Genomic DNA, 1,004 nt, shown 5'->3' with positions numbered 1-1,004 from the left:
TAAAAGAAAGTGAAGAAAATAAAAAAGTAACCAAGAATGGAAAAATTTGAATAGCCCTATGTTGTTGTTAGGTGCCTTCTGGTCTGTCCCAACTCATAGTGACCCTGTGCACAACAGAATGTAACATCACCAGGTCCAACACCATCCTCACAATTATGTCTGGGCCCATTGTTGCTGCCACTATGTCATTCCATCTTGTTGGGAGATCTTTCTCTTTTTCGCTGACCCTCCACTTTTCCAGAGAGGTTCCTTCCTGACCAATGTCCAAAGCACAAGAGACAAAGTTTGGCCAACCTCGCTTTTGAGGAGCATTCTGGAAGAATCATACTTCTTCCAAGACAGACTTTTTTGTTCATCTGGCAGTACTTTCACTATTTTTTGCCAATACCATAATTCATATGCATTTATTCTTCTCCCGTCTTCCTTATTCACTGTCCAATTTTCACATGCATATGAGGCAATTGTAAATATCATGGCTTGGAGCAGGCACACCTTAGTCCTCAAACTGATAGCTTTGCTCACTTTAAAGAGGTCTTTTACAGCAGATTGGCCTAATGCACTGTGTTATTTGATTTCTTAACTGTTGCTTCCACGAGTGTTGATTGTGGTTCCAAGCAAAATAAGGTTTGTTTTAAAACTGCAATCTTTTCTCCATTTATCATGATTTTATTTATTGGTCCAGTTGTGAGAAGTTTTCATTTTCTTTACATTGAGGTGCAATCCACATTGAAGGTTCGAGTCTCTGATCTTCATCAGTAAGTATTTCAAGTTCTCTTCACTTTCAGCAAGCAAGGTTGTGTTATCTGCATAATGCAGGTTGCTAATGAGTCTTCCTCCATTCCTAATGCCACATTCTTCTTCATTTAATCCATCTTCCCCTCCATGTACTATCAGTTAACAGTATTTCTCTCTATCCAATTTAGCATTTTAAAAAATAAACACACAAAAAAACCCACTCAGGCATATATATTAATTTACATCTCCAAAGGGCACATTCTGCAAGT

Source organism: Chrysochloris asiatica, unplaced genomic scaffold, assembly GCF_000296735.1.
Source record: "Chrysochloris asiatica unplaced genomic scaffold, ChrAsi1.0 scaffold00018, whole genome shotgun sequence".
Lineage (NCBI taxonomy): Eukaryota > Metazoa > Chordata > Mammalia > Afrosoricida > Chrysochloridae > Chrysochloris > Chrysochloris asiatica.
This window is presented reverse-complemented; position numbering follows the sequence as displayed.